The sequence below is a fragment of the Symphodus melops genome (assembly GCF_947650265.1).
Source record: "Symphodus melops genome assembly, chromosome: 19".
Classification (NCBI taxonomy): domain Eukaryota; kingdom Metazoa; phylum Chordata; class Actinopteri; order Labriformes; family Labridae; genus Symphodus; species Symphodus melops.
Window position 1 is genome coordinate 13,474,547 of NC_136709.1, and position 12,305 is coordinate 13,486,851.

Here is a 12,305-nt window from a genome sequence, read left to right on the forward strand (position 1 = left end):
CTTCCTTCTCCTCCTCCTCCTCCTTCCCTCCTGTTCTCCTCCTATTAGCCACATTCAAACATTCAAACGATCTCATTTCATTTCCTGACACCTGTGAAGAGCTAATGTGGCTTTATTTTGTTCTGTTTCCAGATTTCCTGATGAATAACATTTATGAATTTAATCAGCAATGAGTCAAAATGTCCGTTTTTTAAATCACAAGGGTTACATGACTGGATACTGCCGGACCACATCCTCTTTTTTTCTATGCTTTTTTAGCTCACATCCCCTTTCCAGCTTGACCGTCACACTTCAATGAGGCCAAACTGGCGATAAAGCGGAAATAGGAATCAGAGGAGGGGATTCCACACAGGGAAACTGTTAATGATGCTACAAAGAGAAGCGCAGCCTCTCAGGGGAAGTAAGAGGACTGTGAAACTAAAAACCCAGACAGAGCTTCAGTCAGCCTCCCTCTGTCCTGTTTTGTCCTTTAGTCAGTGGACAAATAGGAAACTACAATAAAAGGCTTTTTGTTTTGCAGTTCTTTTAGAAAAAGGACTCTAAAAGGGGGCACCCCAGCGAGCGTGCTTGTGTGGATCCTTAGCTCAACAGATCTGTCAGGGTGAAACTGGGTTAAAAAAAAAAACTGACTTTAAAGAGACAAGTCTGGAGATATTCTATATACTTTTTAATTGGCAACTAAAAGCAAAAAAATAGTACACAATACAAGTATTCCCAGTGTAGCTTATCATCTAAGTTGTTTAAAGTTTATAGCTGTTATTCTCTGTTCCACAAAACAGCACTGTGGTCCAAAATACCATCAATGAGGCCTCACTAGGGTGATTATCCTTCATTATGAGAAACATAAACCAATAAGAATGTTTGCCAATCCAATATAGAATTTCATGTAATCATAAATACTCGATGAAGTAAAAAGAAAAGCTTCCAATTTATACATTTGTTTTAATCTCTCATTATACATCTGAAAAGAAATAGCCCATTCCTTTCTCTCTGATTTCTGAACAATTGAATCAATATCAAGTTTACCAAAAATCTTATTTAAAATCATTACATCATAATTTATTCCTTATTATCTTGTCAATTTGAGTCCTCTTCAAAAAAGCCAGCTGCTGTTAACTTTATCTAGTTCAAACTGTTTCTTTCCACAGTGTAACGTCTGAACTCTAATTTAATAAAAAAAAAAAAAAAGACAAAACAAAACAGTAAAAATCTCGAGGAAAACTATGAAACAAGTGCAACAACAATACTCAGAATTAACGTAAAGAGTTTCATGCTAATCTAATCTTACTGTGACCTTGTGTGTTAAAATGTTGAAAGTAAATCCCAAGAGCTCAGAAATAAATCTGCCATGTATCAAAAATAAAATCCACTTCGGCAAAATCCACAATACACAGTTTGTGCACTTGTAGAAAAACTGGCAGGTTAGTACAACAGAAAACAAAATCCAGTTACATTACAGTTAACAGAGCAGGTTCAACTGAATGAACTTTCAGCATGTAAACTCAACGTTTGAGGAATAAGATGATGATAAATTGCAGTTGCTAATCTTGCTAGTTTACAACCTGTGTGATCTCTTTTCAGGTATTTTTCTGCCCCTGTTGCATCTGGAAGTGATGCTACTAAAAACCTGAACTACTCAATCTGTGAGTATAGTGATAGAAAACTGATAGAATGGATGGACTGAGCTATTATGGAGGAACTATGGCCATAAATTGTAGTCACCTTTTTCTGAATATTACATTACAATTTTCTTTTTAATTAGCACAATTTCTTTCTGACCTCTGACTTATCATAACAATAAGCAAGACACATATCAAAGTAACAAATATAAGTAGTCTATTGTTGTTTCATATAAGTAATGAGAACTCTCACCTCCCACAATACTTATCAAACACTGCCAGCGTTGAGAATTTTAGCAACTCATTTGCAAACAGAGAGGATAAATAACTACGGCTATTTGTTTCTGTAATATTTTAAGAAGATGGATAACGTTAAAAGCACATTAGCAGTCAGTGGTGTCATTCCTCTGCTGCAGTGTGGCGTTCACCTTGGGATCAGTGGAGCCTGAGGCCTAGGCCAGCCTAGTTAACCGTGCATGCTGTGCTGGGCCTAACCTAATTAGGTGCCATCCCAATGTCAACACTGCTGCGTTGAGCGCCTGATAAAAGACAAGCCTTTTCTTTCTCTTCTCACACTGTGAGAGGGCTACAAAGAGCCGGTTAGAGAGACCCTATACCATCTGCAAGCTCTGTGTGTGCATTGGTGTGTGTGTGTGTGTGTGTGTGTGTGTGTGTGTGTGTGTGTGTAACGCATGCATGCTGTCTTTTTTTTCTTCTGCTTTGGGATGTTTGCAGCTAAAATGTGACAAATACAGCATCTGCAGGTTCTCAGACCAACTTTTTTTGAAAACAGGAAATTGGAGAGGCAGACTGAAAATTAAAAGCAATTTATCGCCACTTCCCTGAAAAGATGCCATCGTACTACCTAACATAATCACTCCCATCTTGCTTACTGCAGCTAACGTACTTCATACATGCATCCAAATACAGCTGTTTCACTGTGAATTTCATGCTGGTGTATTCTGTGAATTCACTCCCACTTCAAGTGTGTGCACTCTAATTTCACACCAATGAGTTTCATTTATTGGTTTTTATTTTACCTCACATCCCCGGCATCATTAAAGCTAAGAGACTTTTTTTTTCGCACAGAAATCCCAATTAGGGTCGATCAAATATGGCTCCTCAAGCACACATGCAGGCACACGCGTAGAGACACAAACACTCAGTGTTGCCTTTTTAATGTGTCGTCAAACCATCTCGCTAATTCCATTTATACGGATAAAACACTCACACAAATAGATTACCTGCTACATACGATCCCCTCTTTCACTGTGAAATCGTGGCACCGAGCCACATCCTCCCACTGCTTGGTAGTCCATTAAAATACAGATGAGAGCGTTTTACAGCCCGGGCCAACAGCAACGCCTCCCAGCTAATCCAGCAACAAACACAAACATCAGATGAATTATCTGTAATGGAGAGGACTCTGTTCTGGCACGGCTGACGGAGAAATGAAACAAAACAGGAGTTTATTTTGGTAAATATTTGGATTTCGTTTTCATTCTGCTTTTCATGTACGTAATTAGCTGGCAAATATAGATCTGTATAGAAATCCTCGCTTTTTCATCAAGAGGGTGCCTTTAGGTGCGCTTCCAGCACTTTTTTTTCTGCCAGAGCGGCTTCATGCAGAAACTAGATATGAGAGGAAAGTTTCTTTGCAAACAGCATTTGAAGAGTTTGCTTCTAAAAAAAAAAAATGCACTTAAAAAAGGAGAAATCTTCTCCTTCCATCCATCTATCCGTGGCCACTTGCACACTTGACAGTTTCACTGGCTCAGGAGGCGAGCAAACAATGCTGCTCTGACAAGCGAATCTCTCCTGTGTCGGAATCTCATCTACTTAAAGCACTATTTATTCAGCACACATCCTTTTAACGCTGAATCTTGGCAACCGGTGCATGAAATCCAGCACCTTAATTCCATTAGCTTGTTACTCCAATAAGTCCCAATAATCTAAAGCTAACTGCTACACATACACAGGCCCTGGAAGTGCACGCCCCATAGCTGCTCCCTCTGGAGTACTTTTTTAATAACGCTAATAGCCTCGAAAGGTTGATTCATGCTGCTGATATCAAAGTAAATGGCCGCATTAACCTGTGATGTTTGCGACTAATCAAGATGAGCTTATCAAGGGAGGAAGTCAAAAATGGTGGCAAAATAAAGCACAGCCGCTTTGGGGGAAATAATGTAATTACAGCTGAAAGATTTAAAGCTGCAACAGCTGATGAAAGTTGTCATTCCAATGCTTTTTGATTGCATGCTGCAGCTTAGTTTCCCACAGCCCTAAACGCACCACTGTCCACACACAAGCATGAACCTATTGTTGATAAGAGACTGTGGCTTCTCTTTAAATGGGGCTTAGCAAGTGGCGTTCAAAGCCTCGGCTCTTCATTTCAAAAAGTGACTCAGCTTTCGTTATTCAAAGGGTAAAGAGGGTCCTTTAAGACCCTGATGCCCTTGGAGGGAATAAACCGTTAAATGGGTAAGAGTGAGAAAAGAAACTGAGACAAAAAAAAAAAAAGAACACAGTCAGAGAACGATGACTGAGCAAGACGGATAATCTAAGGGGGCAAGAGACAGAGAAAGTAATGGGGATATTAAAAGCATGCCAAAAGAGAAAGGCATGAGAAAGTCTGTGCTGCTCAGTCTGATCCTACGTGAGCCGATGAGATGGGTGACGGGTGAGGAGGGGAAAGAGATAAGAGCCAAAGAGGATTAGGGCCGTGAGAACCTTTGTTGTTGTGATCAGTTAAAAGCACTGGCTCTCAATGATCCACCTGACCACTTCAACATGCCCACAGAAGCAAATCTGCATGTGAGGGACGAAAGGGAACCTTCAGATGCTCTTTGAAACAGAGCGACTCTTACAAGGCCACATCTGCATTCTGGCACATTATATATCTAAGGATGATGACAGCTTGAGAAGTTTCTAGAATCTAGAATCAAAGTGGCTCTTTGCAGCAGCTATTGAGAAAATGTTTTTGTGCAAAATCTTGCCACCATAACACTCACAGTAAAATGTCTTTTGGAGAAGTCCATATGTCTAGGGAGAATAATAAACTTTAGTGGAGTCTAATTATACAGTCACAGTACAGTCACAACAAGCTATTTACATTATGCAATGCTTAGGCATAGGCATAGGAAAAAGCAAATTCACACCCACTTGCCTACTTGGTTCTGTACTGTAGCAAACAGTACTGAGGACAGTAAGGTCTTGGGCTTTGTGTTTTCTGTGGGAATTTGTGAGGTTTTTGCTTCCTTAAAGTACTTCACCCTCTGTTGGTTGCTGGGCAGGTATTGTGTTCTGACCTTGAAGGAGTTTTTACTGAAAACAGCTGCATGGGATGAAAAAAATGTGATGCAACAAGACCAGTGAAAGTAATCCAAAACTGCATGCTGTAAAAGTATGCTGATAAAAAAAAAACTAAGAACAATTTAAATGTTAAGGCTGGCTGATTGAGCAGACAATTATAAATTGGTTTGTCACAATAAGTGACCACAAACTATTGTCAATTTGAATGATTGCGACATGAAACATTTTTTTTTAGGTCAACACAATAAACATTATGAGATCTAGTATTTACCCGAACAGATTTGTATTCCTGGCAGCGTTTAGGGGTCACTAAAACAGAACTTATATTGGAAAATGGAACGCTAAAATCCTATTTTATTGGTCCATAATTACCAGTTTCCTGGACAAAACTATTTAACCTGTTTCTGATTACAGAAGGAACAGAGACAAACATCCCCAGACAGTTGTTTCAATCTGTTGTTCAGCTGATTTCAAGAGAAATTTCTTTGCTAAATGAAAACAATCCGAGAGTTGAAGAGTTGGCCCTCACATTGTTTTGAACGACAGGGTCCCAGGAAACAAATTGTAGTTATGGAGACGGATTTTGCAGGATATCGATCCAACTTTTTAAAGCTGCTTTCACACATGCACAAAACTTCTGAGCATGTCGTAAAATTTGAGCTGCAAATGAGCTGCTGTGAAATTGGGGTTAGCTTCTTTGTGACAAAACGACATTAAATGATCAGGGAAACTCCTAGCGAGCGAGCAGCAAATATATGCTAACAATGACGTTGAATTATTCTCCTTTCTTCTTGCCAGTATCACTCGTTCTTTGATGCTGTCAATATGTGAAATTACATGGAGCGTTGATATAGAGGCTTTGGTTTATGACTTTAGTATTTCCAATCAGGTCAGGAGCAACATATCCTTGCTCCTGACCTGTCCTTCCAGCATAAATACTCTCGCAAATACAGTAAAATAGTGAATGAAAGGTTGAGTGAATGGCTTCATACACAGCCCCAATCTCTCTGATATCTGATCCAGTTTTTAGAAATTGGACTTGGTGATGCACTACATTTTTCACACTTACTCTGTAAACAATAAATAACGCTTTGGAGACAGTGGAAAGCATCTTGGCAGTAATGGTGTTAAGCTGTTGGCTTAGAATAGAAAAGATTTAAGTGTTTTTCTATCAGTTTGGCATTTCAGTGCAGATGGAAGATTTTAACTAAATCAGACAATGCTAGTGTAGATATTTCTCGAAAGCAGCCATGTTTTTTAAATCCTAAAAAGAAAAAACGGTTATGCCGGCCTACAAATGCAGTTGAGCCTTTCTTCAAATTTCAGTCACGTACTTTTACCTCAGCAGAAACAACAAGCCCGGTGGTCAGAGATGGCAAAGAAGAGAGCAACAAATCAGCCGACTGACCGGTTCTCTGTTTTCACAGAAAGGAGTGTGTTTCCTACATTAACTCTCTCTTCCCTCTCTGCTGTATAAATAGATAAAGATTGAGTAAGAGCGAGATGACTGTGGTCAAAGGGTTTAGGGTTATAAGGAAGTGAGCTCTACTGCAATGCAGAGATACAGCAGGAGGAAACTTCAGAGTTCTGCTGTGGAGAACGTTCAGTTCTTGTGCTTTGCTCACAGAGAGGTTATCAAAGGTGACAAATTGAAAACGTCTCTGCCTTGTGTTATTAAATCTTAGCATATAAACACTAAAGAAAGTTTGTTTTCTTATATATGACCTGAGAGTGAGTATTAGAGATGCAATATGAGTTATATAGTGCCTACTAAATAAAGATTTACTCAGGTTAAATAACAGTGTGATGAAACAATTTTATTCACGGTTGAAAAAATGAATACTATGAAAGAAATGGATGTGACGTTCCCAGAAGTGTAACGCTCCTTCACTAAAGACTGTCACTCAATGTCCTCAAGACACACACACACAAGACCCCGCTGCCATAAGACCAAGGTGGTATCACAACCTCCTTTCAGGTCTCAGATACACTCTCAATTCCCCCTGGAATAGAGGAACCTGACTTCCTGCTCTCTGGGATTAAAACAAAACAATCTCCATCAGTCTGCTCACTGAAGCTTCATTGAGAGGTGTCAAGCAAATGTCGAGTTAAATTACGTCAATGCAAGTTTTAAAGTTGAGAATGTTCTGCAACATAACAATGATCCCTAACTTTTGCTTACTTCTTATTCACTCACAGACACCCCCCCCCCCACACACACACACACACACACACACACACACACACTCTCTCTTTCTCCCTGTTGCATCTTCTAACAGTAAGTCGGACTTGAAACTACACTGTCATAGTCTTCTTGTACAAAAAAGGAGATATGCAGATATTTGAGTATAAGGGTACAGGCTGCTTGCTGCAGTGACAGCTGTGCCGCAGTGATAGGTGGGCGACACAGCAATGTTAATGTGTGATTGTATGCCAACGGGCAATATTGCCCAAAAGTTAGACTGCAGCCAACTTTTCCACACTGCCAACTGGTTTGTGTTTTTTATGCTGGCCAAAAGATCTGAGTGGTTTAACTCTAAAAAAAAGTGGATTTGTAGCAACTTTACATGACGCGTTAATCATGTTGTCTACAGTACAGTTGCAAAGAAAAATATAAAATATACTGTGTATTTCCAGCACACCTACCTGTTAGCTCATGTCTGATAGCAAGCTGTAGCAGAGGCACAGGGAGGGCCTCAAGGGGGGGTTTGTAGTGGACACTTCACGGCCAGCTTTGAAGGCAATGGGCAGCCAAGGGTGCCTTTGTCTACTGGCCCAATCTGGCCACCTCATCTCTCCCATCCATCCTTCTCCCTCAGAGCTTCGGCTTGCCTTTATGCTCTCTGGAGCCTTTCACGTTACAATAGATCCAGTCCTCGGTGGCTTTCACTCAGAGAGCAGAGAGAGTCCCATCTGGCCTTCAGGACAGACTAAAGAGAGGCTATAGGGGTGGACAGATAGAAAGACAGAAGGCATCCAGGAGTGTTTCAGTGAAGGTCAAGACTAGTTACATCTGAAATATTTCATACACTTACATTAGTTTTTTTTTATTTTCATGTTTATCACCCCAAAACTGTATTTTTTAAAACCCAATTTAAATGTATCAGCAACTTTGGATGATGTGTTAATTTGTCTCAACTTTTCATCTTTAGTAACAAAGACTAGAGTTTCTTTAGCTTCATCAATGTGGACTGAGCACATCAACTTGTAGCCTACTATTAAACTTAACCACTTATTTAGGCGTTGCTTAAATAAAACTATGAAGATGATAGCTGTGGCTCTGAGAAATTATGAAACTGAAAATTTAACAATAAGCCTATCTGATATTGTAAATACATAATCAGCTTATTAACCAAAAGGCAAATTAATTGCCTGCTTGATATGTCATCACTGATGGTATTTCAGCTGCAAGATCAACCAATAAAGAACAGAGTTCAACCCTCCTTTTGCCTTTTACTCCTTGTAACACCACATCACTGCAGTTTGGGGGGGGTGTATAACAACAGACCACGCCCCATAAGGGTCGATGCTGCTGCTACAAGAGCTCCTGCGCCACTGTCAGATGTGTACACTACTCCACGCGATAGGCGCGTGGCAGCTCAGCCGAGGGGTGCTAAGCGCGAGACTTTGTCGAACCCGAGGATGTTGGAGAACAGTAATGTATTCACGATACTCGGCGCGTGCTTCAAAGGACTCGAGACAAGCGGAACGGGACGTATTTCACTTCAAAATGCGTGTTTTCCCCTCCAGGGTCTATTGGGAAACACAAATTAAATCAATGCAAGGAGGAGAGACTAAGTGAAAAATGTCGACTGTGCATGGGATGTTAAATAGTTTAAGGGTGTACAAACATCGGCGTATGCTCCTTCGAAAGCTCAGTTATTTATTTGTACTTTTAGGCGGTTTTTGTAATCCCCCTGTAGGCTAAGGTTCGTATAGGCCTAACTCCTTGCTGTATATATTCACTTAATAATATTGTTTACAGTTTGCCTGTAAAAAGTTTCCAGCATTTTATCGTTTAACTCGTTGATACCGCCGGGAGAAATTCAGTCTGATGGAGAAGTAGCCTATTTGTGTTTTTAATTGCATCCGGTATCCGGATTTATAGACTATATGTAAGTCTATTAACAAATTCGGCATTAGGAGAACGTGGGTAAATAATTTCAATTCCGAGTTATAGTCCGTTTACTGAAAGACATCAGAGTGGTTGCATCAAGGCGGAGGATCAACAAGTCGATCGGGGCGCTGGCACTCAAACTCTGGGCTGCATGCAGGGAGCTCTGCAGCCAGCTGACGGCTCCGCGTTTGTTCCAAAAACAGTTTCATCTGAAACCAAACTAATAAGTGTTTAACCGGGGCAAGACGGGAAGGAAAAATAGTCTATTATTTGTTCGCTTTGACGGAGGAATGTCCTAGAGGGCATAAAAAAAAACTTCAGAAAACTTTACAAAAAAAATTAGTCTCCAAACTTATCCATATACAGATGAAGTTTGACTGTTTGGTCAAAATCTTTAAAAAAAAAGTTTTACCCTTGATGTTTGCAAAGCATGGCCTATGTGCTACTTTTTTTTTTTGCTGCAGTAAGGTCTTTGTTATTAGTTGTCGCAACATCTGGAAACACATGAACATGTTGTCCGTGGGAAATGAGATCCATCACATGTCTCACAGCAGATCATGTTCTCCCTGACAGATCACAGCACAAGTCCTAATATTCCTGCTGGCATCCTTTAAAAACTTTTTTGTAGCCTACTATTTTCTTGAGATGCACAGACAATTGTCTTGTTAATCTTCACACACGGACTGACCAATAGAATATGGATGTCACTGTACAGATTTTCGTTCTCAATTAATTTAGATTAATAAAATAATCACAGGTTATAAGAAAAAAAAAGTGTATTCGACTTGCTGAGGAAGAATTCCACATAACTAAGGAAAAGGTCTAAAGTAAAGTAAAAATATAACTTCGGGTTCAACTAAGTCCCACATTTAAATGTGTTATAGGTTTACTGAATACACGTTTAAGTGGCTGAATTAAAGTAGGATAGCCTAAACAAATACGAAAGAAAAAAAACCCAGTTCCTATTCCTATTATTGTCACTTTCTTATGCTTAAATGAACAGGCCTAGGCTATAATCTCATGATGCATTAGTTTTCATGCAGCATTCTGATAGTTTATTGGTCGAAAAAGGAAATTTTAATACGTTTTATAGTTTAGTAGCTTTCTGGACGTCTAATTATAATTAGACCAAGCCGGCCTACCTAAAACTCCTACTCCGAGGGACATGAAAACTGTTGTTAATCTGTGGGAAAAAAGACTCAAAACTACTCATTTTTACTGTCATTTTAGATACTTTGACAAAAAATAGTAGGCCTAGGTCTAATGTGGCTGCATTGAAAAAAACGCCTGCAATAAGCTTTAGTTCGGGCCACCACCGAAGAGGAACCCCACATTGACCCAAATCCCAAGTTTTAAAACTTCCCCGGTCCAGTCCCGGGGTTGATCAGCTGAGAACAACCTCTGATTGACAACCCCTGAAACCCCGTCTCCATAGAAACCGCCTCAGCGGCGCCGCGAGGGCTGGCTCGAGGGCTGCTGTGAATGAGGTGACGTCACGGCTCCGGCGCCAGAGAGTCTGCTCCAAAGAGTGAGCGAGAGAGAGGAGAGGAGAGGAGAGGGAGGAAGAGTGAAACGGGGAAGAAGGAGAGGTAGGGGTGAGGCTGCTGCTGCTACTAGTGGTGGTGCTGGTGCTGTGGAGGCTCGCGCTGCTCCGCACCGACGTGCTCTTGCGCCAATTCATCACGTGCCTGTCAGGCATCAGTCTGTGTACGTCGACCAAAATGTACACAGCTGCGGGAGCCACGGGAAGACGAGAAGAAGATGGAAAATCCGATTGCACCAGATGTGGACACAGACTGCAGGAGGTGCGGATTATATGAGAAATGCATAAAAATTAGGAGCGTCAAGAAGCTGAAGGAGAAAGTGTCCGTGTCTGGTGAAGAGAAGCGCGCGTAAAAACAATGAAACAGATGGTGTTTTGTAGGATTTTGTATAATTCTGCAAAGTCCTGGACGCAAAATGACGATTATATTGATTATTGCGGGCAACTTGAGTTCTCGCTCTTTGCTCGCACTAATCCAGCATGTGTTTTTCTTTCTGTCTCTGCAGTCAGTGCTCTCCAAACTGCGTTTGTTTTGTCCATTAGGATTAATTCCGATTCTAGGATGTCTTTATTTATTTATTTATTTTTTGTTTTTCAGCTGAGTTGCCCCTAAAATAAAACCAGAAAACATCATGTTTATAAATCTTTTCTTATCCCAAGTCTCATTGAATGCAGAGTTTCAATGGCGACCCACTTCTCACCTCTTTACAAATGCATTGGTTTTATTTAATCTGTAAAGAGAAAAAAAAATCCTGCACATCACAACAGTCCACAGCAGCCCCTGGGGGCAATTAGTTAGTGGCAGCATCAAACAGCCCCCCCTCCACCCTCTCCTACAGCTGAAGAATGAAGCGTGTAATTCCTACAAACAAACGACTCATTCAGAAAACATTAAAATGTCAATAGTAGTTAATCAACTCTTCACATGCTCAGATCAGAAAGGCACATTTGTAGCGTGACTAAATGAACTTTGACATTCAACATACTCAGGTGGCGATCAACACTGAAGTACACGGGACCCCGACTGATTCATTTATAGAGACAAAACTAAGGGCACATGGCTACTGTGTTTGAAATTGCACGCGATTGCATTTGGAGGCACACAACAAACCTTAGACAACTTCAAATGTCAGGCCTGTATTGATTTAAAAGACACAATTTGAGATTTGTGCGTCAAAAACACAATCTTTAAGATCTTCTGTCAATCTCAATCTAAAGACACTTCCCTGAGTTTTATTTGAGATATCGCTGTTTTCAGCAACACTAATCTGGCGTGCATAAAATAACAGAATCACGTATTTAATCACGTATACGCGGTAGCCTATTTTTCCTATATGCGTAAAATAGAAGATCATTTATCTTAGTTTTGGTCGTAGTATTTTCCCGTGGAAGCGTTTTCCATTCTCACTCAATCACTTCTCTGTCTTCAGTGGCAGAAACTAGTCTTCACACCGGTCCAGGCTGAAGGGAATTAAGAATGATCAGACGCGCCTGTTGTGGTCCTCATCATCACCACCGCTCCACACCTCCAAAAACAACACACGACAACTCAATGCATCAGTTCAAGTCAAAGAAGGAAATACATGCTCTGTCCTTTGTTATCAACTCCATCACATGGATTCATATTTTATAGTCTAACGTGAACCCCTTTTGCATTTTAGATAGCCCATACCATTTGAAACACAATTGTGCTCGATCTTCACCAACACCTGAA

The 12,305-nt window shown here is 40.4% G+C and overlaps 1 long non-coding RNA gene across 3 annotated transcripts in view; it reads right to left on the reverse strand.

Moving 5' to 3' along the window:
- Positions 1-12,305, reverse strand: part of LOC306840567 — a 47,099-nt gene that overhangs the window by 31,013 nt on the left and 3,781 nt on the right. For all 3 annotated transcript variants that reach the window (XR_013781348.1, XR_013781349.1, XR_013781350.1), the window contains exon 2: positions 7,578-7,872. This is a non-coding gene — a long non-coding RNA (uncharacterized lncRNA). The remainder of the gene's footprint in view (positions 1-7,577; positions 7,873-12,305) is intronic.